This window comes from Globicephala melas, chromosome 16, assembly GCF_963455315.2.
Source record: "Globicephala melas chromosome 16, mGloMel1.2, whole genome shotgun sequence".
Taxonomy (NCBI): domain Eukaryota; kingdom Metazoa; phylum Chordata; class Mammalia; order Artiodactyla; family Delphinidae; genus Globicephala; species Globicephala melas.
This window is the reverse complement of record NC_083329.1, coordinates 83,477,116-83,487,585: the sequence shown is the minus strand read 5'-3', so window position 1 is coordinate 83,487,585 and position 10,470 is coordinate 83,477,116. Positions and strand designations below refer to the sequence as shown.

General features: G+C 38.5%; 1 pseudogene; it reads left to right on the top strand.

Annotated features, from left to right (window-relative positions):
• The first annotated feature begins 8,295 nt into the window (after positions 1-8,295).
• LOC115849616 (anaphase-promoting complex subunit 11 pseudogene) lies at positions 8,296-8,692 on the top strand (annotated as a pseudogene).
• Positions 8,693-10,470: the final 1,778 nt, after the last annotated feature.

The following is a 10,470-nucleotide window of genomic DNA, read 5'->3' as shown; positions in this document are numbered from 1 at the left end:
CAGACACCAAAAACAATGGGAACTATGATCCTGCAGCCTGTGAAAAGGAGACCCCCAACACAGTAAAATAAGCAAAGTTAGAAGAAAGAGAAACACACAGCAGATGAAGGAGCAAGGTAAAAACCCACCAGACATAACATATGAAGAGGATATAGGCAGTCTACCTGAAAAAGAATTCAGAATAATGATAGTAAAGATGATCTAAAACCTTGGAAATAGTATGGAGAAAATATAAGAAACATTTAACAAGGACATAAAAGAACCAAAGAGAAAACAAACAATGATTAACAACACAATAACTGAAATTAAACATTCTCTAGAGAGGATCAGTAGCAGAATAACTGAGGCAGAAGAACGGGTAAGTGACCTGGAAGACAAAAGAGTGGAAATAACTACTGCAGAGCAGAATACAGAAAAAAGAATGAAAAGAATTGAGGACAGTCTCGGAGACCACTGGGACAACATTAAAGTCACCAACATTCGAATTATTGAGGTCCCAGAAGAAGAAGAGAAAAAGAAAGGGACTGAGAAAATATTTGAAGAAGTTATAGTGGAAAACTTACCTAATCAAGTCCAGTAAGCAGGGTGGGAGGGAGGGAGATACAAGAGGGAAGAGATATAGGAACATATGTATATGTATAACTGATTCACTTTGTTATAAAGCAGAAACTAACACACCATTGTAAAGCAATTTTACCCCAATAAAGATGTTAAAAAAAAAAGAATGCTTCAATAATATCTTCCCATAAACTTTTCTCTTGCTGATGTTTTGTGAAACACAGCCTTTGCAAATATTGCAATCACCATGTACTGCTTTTCACTAGACTTGTTTTGGGAAAAAAGAAGAATTTAACAGGATATATTTTTGTTAGAATTAGAAAATAAAAGATTGAGACTTAAAAAAAAAAAAGTCCAGTAAGCACAGAGAGTCCCATACAGGATAAATACAAGGAGAAAAATGTCAAGACACATATTAATCAAACTATCAAAATTAAATGCAAAGAAAAAATATTAAAAGCAGCAAGGGAAAAACAACAAATAATATACAAGGAAATCCCCATAAGGTTAACAGCTGATCTTTCAGCAGAAACTCTGCTGAAGGGAGTGGCAGGACATATTTAGAGTGACAAAAGGGAAAAACCTACAACCAAGATTACTCTATCCAGCAAGGATCTCATTCACATATGATGGAGAAATTAAAACCTTTACAGACAAGCAGAAGCTGAGAGAATTCAGCACCACCAAAGCAGCTTTACAACAAATGCTAAAGGAACTTCTCTAGGCAAGAAACACAAGAGTAGGAAAAGACCTACAATAACAAACCCAAAACAATTAAGAAAATGGGAATAGGAACATACATATCGATAATTACCTTAAATGTAAATAGATTAAATGCCCCAACCAAAAAACATAGATTGGATGAATGGATACAAAAACAAGACCCTTATATATGCTGTTTACAAGAGACACACTGCAGACCTAGGGACACACCCAGACTGAAAGTGAGAGGTTGGAAAAAGATATTCCAAGCAAATGGAAATCAGAAGAAAGCTGGAGTAGCAACTCTCATATCAGACAAAATAGACTTTAAAGTAAAGACTATTATAAGAGACAAAGAAGGACACTACATAATGACCAACGGATCAACCCAAGAAGAAGATATAACAATTGTAAATATGTATGCACCCAACATAGGAGCAACTCACTACATAAGGCAAATATTAACAGCCATAGAAGGGGAAATCGACAGTAACACAATCAGAGTAGGGGACCTGATATTTATAGGACAGTCCATCCAAAAACAATAGAATGCACATTCTTCCCAAGTGCTCATGAAACATTCTCCAGGCTAGATCATATCTTGGATCACAAATCAAACCTTGGTGAATTTAAGAAAAGTGAAATCATATCAAGTATCTTTTCTGCCCACAACGCTATGAGATTAGATATCAATTACAGGAAAATATCTCTAAAAAATTGCACACACATGGAGACGAAACAATACACTACTTAATAAGCAAAAGATCACCGAAGAAATCAAACAGCAAATTAAAAAATATCTAGAAACAAATGACAATGAAAACACGACGACCCAAAACCTATGGGATGCAGGAAAAGCAGTTCTATGAGGGGAGTTTATAGCAATACAATCCTACCTTAAGTTACAAGAAACATCTCAAATAACCTAACATTACACCTAACACAATTAGAGAAAGAAGAACAAAGAAACGTCAAAGTTAGCAGAAAGAAAGAAATCATATAGATCAGATCAGAAATAAATGAAAAAGAAATGAAGGAAACAAAAGCAAAGATCAATAACACTAAAAGCTGGTTTTTTGAGAAGATAAACAAAATTAATAAACCATTATCCAGACACATCAAGTAAAGATGGGAGAAAACTCAAATCAATAGAATTAGAAATGAAAAAGGAGAAGTAACAACTGACACTGCAGAAATACAAAGGATCATGAGAGATTACTACAAGCAACTACACGCCAATAAAATGGAAAACCTGGAAGAAATGGACAAATTCTCAGAAATGCACAACCTTCCGAGACTGAACCAGGAAGAAATAGAAAATATGAATAGACAAATCACAATCACTGAAATTGAAACTGTGATTAAAAGTCTCTTAATAAACAAAAGCCCAGGACCAGATGACTTCACAGGCGAATTCTATCAAACATTTAGAGATGAGTTAATACCTTCTCAGTTTAATCCTTCTCAAACTGTTCCAAGATATAGCAGAGGGAGGAACACTCCCAAACTAATTCTACGAAGCCACCATCACCCTGATACAAAAACCAGACAAAGATGTCACAAAGAAAGAATACTACAGGCCAATATCACTGATGAATATAGATGCAAAAATCCGCAACAAAATACTAGCAAACAGAATCCAACAGCACATTAAAAGGATCATACACCATGATCAAGTGGGGTTTATCTCAGGAATGCTAGGATTCTTCAATATATGCAAATCAATCAATGTGATACACCATATTAACAAATTGAAGGAGAAAAACCATATGATCATTTCAATAGATGCAGAGAAAGCTTTCAATAAAATTCAACACCAATTTATGCTAAAAACCCTCCAGAAAGTAGGCACAGAGGGAACTTACCTTGACATAATAAAGGCCATATATGACAAACCCACAGCCAACATCGTCCTCCATGGTGAAAAACTGAAACCATTTCCACTAAGATCAGGAGCAAGACAAGGTTGTCCACTCTCACCACTATTATTCAACATTGTTTGGGAAGTTTTAGCCACAGCAAAAAGAGAAGGAAAAGAAATAAAAGGAATCCAAATCGGAAAAGAAGAAGTAAAGCTGTCCCTGCTTGCAGATGACATGATACTATACATAGAGAATCCTAAAGATGCTACCAGAAAACTACTAGAGCTAAACAATGAATTTTGTAAAGTAGCAGGATACAAAATTTATGCATAGAAATCTCTTGCATTCCTATACACTAATGATGGAAAATCTGAAATTGAAATTAAGAAAACTCTCCCATTTACCTTTGCAACAAAAATAATAAAATACCTAGGAATAAACCTACCTAAGGAGACAAAGACCTGTATGCAGAAAATTATGACACTGATGAAAGAAATTAAAGATGATACAAATAGATGGATATACCATGTTCTTGGATTAGAAGAATCAACATTGTGAAAATGACTATACTACCCAAAGCAATCTACATATTCAATGCAATCCCTATCAAACCACCACGGGCATTTTTCACAGAACTAGAACAAAAAAATTTCACAATATGTATGGAAACACAGAAGAGCCCGAATAGCCAAAACAATCTTGAGAAAGAAAAATGGAGCTGGAGGAATCAGGCTCCCTGACTTCAGACTATACTACAAAGCTACAGTAATCAAGACAGTATGGTACTGGCACAGAAACAGAAATATAGAGCAATGGAACAGGATAGAAAGCCCAGTGATAAACCCACGCACATATGGTCACCTTATCTTTGATAAAGTAGGCAAGAATATACAGTGGAGGAAAGACAGCCTCTCCAATAAATGGTGCTGGGAAAACTGGACAGCTACATGTAAAACAATGAAATTAGAATACTTCCTAACAGCATACACAAAAATAAACTCAAAATGGATTAAAGACCTAAATGTAAGGCCAGACACCATCAAACTGTTAGAAGAAAACATAGGCAGAACACTCCATGACATAAATCACAGCAAGACCCTTTTTGACCCACCTCCTAGTGAAATGGAAATAAAAACAGAAATAAGTGGGACATAAACTTCAAAGCTTTTGCACAGCAAAGGAAACCATAAATAAGACCAAAAGACAACCCTCAGAATGAGAGAAAATATTTGCATATGAATCAACTGACAAAGGCTTAGTCTCCTAAATTTACAAGCAACTCATGCAGTTCAATATCAAAAAACAAACAACCCAATCCAAAAATGGGCATAGACCTAAATAGACATTTCTCCAAAGAAGATATACAGATTGGCAACGAACACATGAAAGAATGCTCAACATCATTAATCATTAGAGAAATGCAAATCGAAACTACAGTGAGGTATCATCTCACACCCGTCAGAATGTCCATCATCAAAAAATCTAGAAACAATAAATACTGGAGAGGGTGTGGAGAAAAGGGAACCTTCTTTCACTGTTGGTGAGAATGTAAATTGATACAGCCACTATGGAGAACAGTATGGAGGTTCCTTAAAAAACTACAAATAGAACTACCATATGACCCAGCAATTCCAGTATTGGCGTATACCCTGAGAAAACCGTAATTCAAAGAATCATGTACCACAATGTTCATTGCAGCTCTAATTACAATGCCAGGATATGGAAGCAACCTAAGTGTCCATCGACAGATGAATGGATAAAGAAGATGTGGCACATATATACAATAGAATATTACTCCGCCATAAGAACAAACGAAATTGAGTTATTTGTAGTGAGGTGAATGGATCTAGAGTGTCATACAGAGTGAAGTAAGTCAGAAAGAGAAAAACAAATACCGTATGCTAACACATATATATATGGAATCTAAAAAAAAAAAAAAAAAAAGTGTTCATGAAGAACCTGGGGGCAAGACGGGAATAAAGACGCAGACCTACTAGAGAATGGACTTGAGGACACGGGGAGGGGGAAGTGTAAGCTGGGACAAAGTGAGAGACTGGCATGGACATATATACACTACCAAACGTAAAATAGATAGCTAGTGGGAAGCAGCCGCAAAGCACAGGGAGATTAGCTCGGTGCTTTGTGACCACCTAGAGGGGTGGGATAGGGAGTGTGGGAGGGAGGCAAATGCAAGAGTGAAGAGATATTGTGATATATGTATATGTATATGTATAGCTGATTCGCTTTGTTTTAAAGCAATTATACTCCGATAAAGATGTTAAAAAAATAAAAGCAAAATAAAAAATATCAGAAAGCCCAACTAAATGTTGATAAACTCACATAACAAAAAGCTGAGAGAGGCACCATGGGATTACTTACATCAGAAGTACAGCAATTCACTTTGTTATAAAGCAGAAACTAACACACCTTTGTAAAGCAATTGTACTCCAATAAAGATGTTAAAAATAAAAATGACAAATAAAAATAAATAAATTATACTTTTACTTAAAAAAAAATAGAAGAACAAAGAAGTACAACATTGCCATCAAGATCTTGATGGATTCTGTATTCCCAAGTTGCCATCCTCTGACTTACCCCTTCATGGTCTCAAGGTGGTTATTACACTTCCAGGGATCAAATGAAGACAATGTCTTGCCAAATTTGCCACTGGTATTTTTTTTTTCATGAATCTGTTTTTTATTAGGTAGGAAATCTATTCTGAGAAGTCTTCCAGCAGTCTCCCACGTTTGGATCTCATGCTTGACTCTCCCTGGAAGGAGGAATGGGAATATAGTATCTGGCATTGGCAGACCTATACGTAGCCGGAATGGAGGCGGAGATGTGGGTTGTGGAGGTGGGATGGGGAAAATGACTATTTTGAAGGCAACCAAGGATGCCTGTCCATTCTCCCGGAACACAAAGACTTAACTCAATGATAAGGGACCATTGGCCCTTCAGTGTTTCCCAGTGGAATAGCTGTGTTCTAGACTAAGGCTATCAGAGCGCCTGGGAAAACGCTGTGGACACTGATTGCTTGTTTTTTACCTGCTGTTAATCTGATCTGATTTCTGTTTAAACACTAGACGCTGCATCACCTCTCCATTCTTGCCGTTGTCCCTTGTACTTGATGTTTGAACTAATTTCTCTGGTGTTTGACTCTCAAGTCTTTCTCACAGACGTCCAGCTTATCCTTACACATCTGGCTTCTCCTATTACCTGGTTAGGTGATGTAGGAGGCTGGGGACCCACAGGCAGAACTGGGGACTAGAGCAGAGGCGTCTGCCACACCCTCCACTTCCTGCAGTGTCCAAGTGGAGCACGCACTTTGTGCAGCAGAACACCATGCCATAACCAGTCAGGAACCATCCTCTTTTCCATTACCAGCTGGGATGGAAATTAGGAAGATAATATTTAGGGACAGAAGGATTATAAATATTATATGACAATAAATTTACAATAATAGAAAAGCAGACCATTGCTCTTTCCCTACCCCTTCCCTCAAGAAAAAAAAGTTCCCACATCTCATATGATCTCATTGATATAAAATGCACAGAGCAGGCAAATCCATAGAGACAGAAATCAGATCAGTGGTTGCCAGGGGCTGGGAGAGGTTGGGGGGAAGTGGGAAGTGACTGCTAATGGGTATGGGTTTGGGGGAATGTGATGAAAATATTCTAAAATTGATTGTGATGATAGTTGCACAACTCAGTGAGTATATACTAAAACCCATTGAATTGTACACTTTAAATGGGTGAATTATATAATTTGTAAATTATGTCTCAATAAAGCTGTTTAAGAAAAAGAAAGTATGTGAGGCTTTTTTTTTAAAGTTATTCATTGAATTCCAATGGTATCATTGCAGTCTCATAACCCACATTGCCACTTAGCCAATTCCTGGAATGTTACAAAAAAGGTATGAGAATTTTCCAGAACTCTGGTGTTGAAGAGGCATTTCTGCCCTTCAGTGTTCAAACCCAGGTTTGTTTGTCATTTGAGTGAGTAGAATGGACACCGACTGTCTTTTTTTTTTTTTTTTTTTTAGTAAATTTATTTATTTTATTTATTTATTTTTGGCTGCGTTGGGTCTTCGTTGCTGCACGTGGGCTTCCTCTAGTTGCAGTGAGTGGGGGTTACTCTTTGTTGCGGTGTGCAGGCTTCTCATTGTGGTGGCTTCTCTTTTTGCAGAGCACGGGCTCTAGGCATGTGGACTTCAGTAGTTGAGACACACGGGTTCAGTAGTTGTGGCTCGTGGGCTGTACAGTGCAGGCTCAGTAGTTGTGGCGCACGGGCTTAGTTGCTCTGTGGCATGTGGGATCTTCCTGGACCAGGGCTCGAATCTGTGTCCCCTGCATTGGCAGGCAGATTCTTTGCCACTGCGCCATGAGGGATGTCTTGAGGAAAATTGCACACAGTTGCCCTATCGATTTTTGGTCCTTGCTAATATGATTTCCAGGATAATTATCACAGAAATTTAATCCATGCTAGCAAGCTCTGTACACTGGAGGTTTTCGGCCTGTGATAGATCAGGAAAAATATCACTTTAATAATAAATATAAATATCACTTTAATAAATGTCTGAAAAACATTTTTCCTTGTATGAAAATGAATGTTCCAATCTAGTTTTTGTATGTGAACATCATAGTAATCTAACTCCAAGGAGAAGTTTCTATTTTCTAACAGATAATACTATCTTCAATACATAAAGGGAAGGTGTTATTACTATGGCTATTTTGTAAGGTTCTCAGTTTCTTCCCAGAATCTTTTCAACGATTACCCTGGGTGAGTGCCACTGGATATCCACACTTGCAGCTCCGAGCTTCAGAGCTTAAATTGTTCCTCTAATAGTTTTCACCCCCTTTACAGTACAACAGAAAATGCTAAACTTTCACTGTCTAGAGCAGGTTCTTTAATTCTTTATGCTCTTTATCAAGGTATAATAATTCCAAGGTGTTTACTTATTCTATGCATATCTGCATACGTATGTTTGGGCCCCAAATTTGGGGAGGGTAGGCTATGAAGAGCAGATTTTGCTTGATTTTATCTTCGCCAGAAACTTCCTTAAAAACTAAAAATTTTGTAAATTAAAAAAGACCTGACATACCTTCCCGCGCGGCGCCGGCGCTGCCAACTGAAGGCGGGTGGGGCAGCGCGCGATTAGGTCGGCAGGGGCTTCCCGCACCATGAAGGTGAAGATCAAGTGCTGGAACGGCGTGATCACTTGGCTCTGGGTGGCCAACGACGAGAACTGCGGCATCTGCCGGATGGCCTTCAATGGCTGTTGCCTGGACTGCAAGGTGCCAGGTGAAGACTGCCCGCTGGCGTGGGGCCAGTGCTCGCACTGCTTCCACATGCACTGCATCCTCAAGTGGCTCAACGTGCAGCAGGTGCAGCAGCACTGCCCCATGTGCCGCCAGGAGTGGAAGTTCAAGGAGTGAGGCTGCACTGCCCTACTCTCCCCTTGCCCTGAGACGGCCCCACCCCCACAGTGGCTCTGGGTGGCCATGGTCTCCACTGGGCCAGTCCCCTTTGGGCTGTGACAGGGTTGAAACGAGGACTGGAGCTGCGTTTGTTTTTTTTCCCATCACAACATTGACACTTTTATCCAATAAGTAAAACTCATTAAACCACATGAGCCTGGCAAAAAAACCAAAAAACAAAAACAAAGACCTGTGAGGGATTTTCCTGGTGGTGCAATGGTTAAGAATCCGCCTGCCAATGCAGGGGACATGGGTTTGAGCCCTGGTCGAGGAAGATCCCACATGCCATGGATCAACTAAGCCCCTGAGCCACAAGTACTGAGCCTGCGCTCTAGAGCCCAAGAGCTACAACTACTGAAGCCCACGAACCTAGAGCCCGTGCTCCGCAACAAGAGAAGCCACCACAATGAGAAGCCCGTGCACCACAACGAAGAGTAGGCCCCACTCGCCACAACTAGAAAAAAGCCTGAGTGCAGCAACAAAGACCCAATGCAGCCAAATATAAAATAAATTAATTAAAAATAAATAAAAATAAGAAAAGAAGATATATTCCTTCTACCAAGAAATAATTATCTTCCTTTTAAACCAGATACAAAATAAACTCAAAATGGATTAAAGACTTAAATGTAAGACCTGACACCATAAAACTTCTAGAAGAACACATAGGCAGTATGCACTTTGATATCGGTCTTAGCAATATTTTCTCAGATATGTTCCTCAGGCCAGGAAAACAAAAGCAAAAATAAACAGATGGGATTCCATCAAACTCAAATCTTTTGCACAGTGAAGGAAACTATCAACAAAGGGAAAAGGCTGCCTACTGAATGGGAGAAGATGTTTGCACACAATGTCTCTGATGAGGGCTTAACACCCAAAATAGACAAAGAGCTCATTCAGCTCAACCCCCAAAAAACAAAAAACAAAAACCCAAATGGGCAGAAGAGCTGAACAGACATTTCCCCAAGAACATACAGATGACCAACAGACACATGAAAAGATGCTCAACATCATCAATCATCAGACAAATGCAAATCAAAACCACAATGAGATATCACTTCATTCTTGTCAGAATGGCTGTCATCAAAAAGAACACAAATAACAAATGTTGGAGAGGATGTGGTGAAAAGGGGACCCTTATATACTGTTTGTGGGAATGTAAATTGGTGCAGCCACTGTGGAAAACAGTACTGAGGTTCCTAAATAAACGAAAAATAGAACTACCATACAACCCAGCAATTCCACTTTTAGGTATTTATCCAAAGAAAACAAAAACACTAATTCAAAAAGATATATATGCACCCAACGTTCATAACAGCATTATTTACAATAACCAAGATATGGAAGCAATCTAAGTGCCCATCGACAGATGAATAGATTAAAAAATATGTGGTACACACACACACACACACACACACACACACACACACAATGGACTATTACTCTGCTATCAAAAAAGAATGAAATTTTGCCATTTGCAACAGCATGGATGGACCTTATGCTTAGCGAAATCAGTCAGACAGAGAAAGACAAATATCATATTATTTTATTTCTGTGTGGAATCTAAAAATCAAAACAAATGAAAGAACGAACAACAAAATAGCAACAGACTCATAGATACAGAGAACAAACAGGTAGTTTTTAGAAGGAAGAGTCGTATGGGGATGCCAGAAATAGGTGAGGGAGATGAAGAGGTACAGATTTCCAGTTACAAATAAATGAGTCACGGGAATGAAATGTATTGTATTAGTGGGGCATATGGTCAATAATAGTTTAATATTTTTGTCTGGAGACAGATGGTGACTAGACTAATCATGATGATCATTTTGAAATGTATAGACATAACACTGTGTTGTGTGCCAGGAACTAACATA